General features: G+C 39.4%; 2 non-coding genes across 2 annotated transcripts; both read right to left on the bottom strand.

Moving 5' to 3' along the window:
• On the bottom strand, nucleotides 1-73 carry trnak-uuu (transfer RNA lysine (anticodon UUU)). The gene has a single exon. It is a non-coding gene; the product is annotated as a tRNA-Lys (tRNA).
• Nucleotides 74-1,404: 1,331 nt separating this feature from the next.
• trnaa-cgc (transfer RNA alanine (anticodon CGC)) lies at nucleotides 1,405-1,476 on the bottom strand. The gene has a single exon. It is a non-coding gene; the product is annotated as a tRNA-Ala (tRNA).
• Between the last annotated feature and the right edge of the window lie 746 nt (nucleotides 1,477-2,222).

Consider the following 2,222-nt stretch of genomic DNA (forward strand, 5'->3'; position numbering starts at 1 on the left):
CGCCCGAACAGGGACTTGAACCCTGGGCCCTCAGATTAAAAGTCTGATGCTCTACCGACTGAGCTATCCGGGCTCTGAACGAAAGTCGACACTGTCGGGATCCTCGCAAGTCACGTGTCTCTTGTGCCGAAGAGCAGTCATACCTGACCCGTCTGGGATGACCACTGACAGACTTTATCCAGAAGCGACGGCACCACTCCCAGTAGAATGAGTGAGAAATACAGCATGACATGGGTAGTTAAGGGGCTCCCACAATCCATCTTTCCTCACATTACTGTTTTTTTTCAATAGCATTTTGACCTTTTTTCACATTCAGATTTTTTTCACATTTAATAAAATCTTTTAATCAACAACATTAAAAAGAAAACAAATGGAACATTTTTTGGAACAATAATTAAAAAAAAACTTTCAATGCCTTGGTTGTATATGTGTGCACACCCTTTATAAAGGGAGTTGCAACAGTGCTGAAATCTAAAGAGCATTTCTGTAGAGAAAACAGCATTTTTTCTGCCTTGATGTTAAGCTTAGAAATTCTAAAGTCTTTTAGAAATTCTATTTCTTAACACCTTGCACAGCCTCCCGACAGACTAACAAATATTTTTGGGAGAAATTGGCTCACACACCGGAAGACACTAACGTTTATCTACGTTAGAGTATGTGAATAACAGTTTAACCGAAAAAGTTTGCAATTGTGATTTTGTTAAAATTCAATAAATCGTCTATCAACAGTTAGAAATTATTAAGAAATTGTTTTATTTCATAAACTATAAGACAATTAAGAGAGTTTATAGGTCATATCCGTCGCTTATGTTCTTTTAACTCTAGCGTTCAGGATCCAAACCCAGGTGCGGACCGTTGAGTTTCTTGAATCTCTTGTAATCATCAAAAGTCGATGTGTAGTCCTTCAGTACTTTCTCGAGTTGTGCCATGGATATTTTATACGATCAATACTTGTCATGCTCTTTTGCATTTTGCTTAACAAACGGAAAAAGTTCGAAGCGTGTTTGTGGCTGTGCTTCACATCTACACGAGAGCACTTGTAACAGTACAGGACACGTAGTGAGAAGTTCGTGAAGCTTTCAGTTTAGTGAGGAGTTCAGAAGGAGGATTCGCTCGATGAATGATCTCTCAAGAAATCCCGGGTGAGATTCAACAGGTGTTTTCTGCAACAGCCACGACAAGTGTGAAGCAATCTCTGGATTTCCTGAATTTGAACTAAATTATTAGTTCAAATAATTTAGGATTTAACAGAACTAAATGAGGTACATTTAAAACAGCAGCGCAACTCTGCAGCACGTCGAGTGTGCCTGCATTTAATTGTGTAAACCTGGCTCTCTCTGAACACGAGCAAAGAGTTCTCACTCAACAGAAGATTGCGACGTGAGTACTGTAATATAAAGCACCTGGAGATGCCAGGGATTGAACCCGGGACCTCATACATGCGAAGCATGCGCTCTACCACTGAGCTACATCCCCGATGCGAAGGGAAATGGAAGAGACTTAGGCATGTGCAGATGCTCACTGATCACAATCCATCACTCACGAAGAATGCATGCAGTTTCCCACTTTCGCGTTTTCTCTACTACAGAGTAAATTCATGGGAATGAAGAAATAAGGAAGGAAAAATAATCACATTGAAGCTTCAAGAGACTGGGCACAAATTAATCTACTATTTTTGTATTCAGTCACACGTGCGACGGTGGTTAATTCCCAGACGGGGGAGTGCTTTTTTTCTACCAACTTACTCGACTGTCTTTTAATTCTGTTTTATTTGAAAGCTTTTTGCATCTTTTAAGTGCTCTTGATTAAACTATGCATAGAAAAACAGCACTACTGATGATTTTCATGGACCGATGCACACTTGTTCTGTACAACCCGAGTGATAAAGCCCTGTCTGCAAATATTGTAGAAGAACATAAAAGGGTGAAACAACGCCCCAACCACAGGAATGGTAACCGGAAGGATCGTGTTCTTATTTGATAAGTCCTTTTGAGATGTCTTGTCAATGCACAACGGCGTTAGAGCTGAATAATTTACTTTTAGTGGTGTTTTTAAACAAAGACGGAACATGTTATTTCTATACCAGGAAGAAAGGAGCAGACTTTAACTTTAAGAGGCAAAAACGATACCTTATCAAAGCTAATATTAATTAAAATGACATCACAACAAAAGAGTGTAGCCTTGAGTGAATAAAATTAGTTTTCATTGGACGTCTGTGTCTC

Source organism: Atractosteus spatula, chromosome 10 (genome assembly GCF_055471065.1).
Source record: "Atractosteus spatula isolate fAtrSpa1 chromosome 10, fAtrSpa1.hap1, whole genome shotgun sequence".
NCBI classification, from domain to species: Eukaryota; Metazoa; Chordata; class Actinopteri; order Semionotiformes; family Lepisosteidae; genus Atractosteus; species Atractosteus spatula.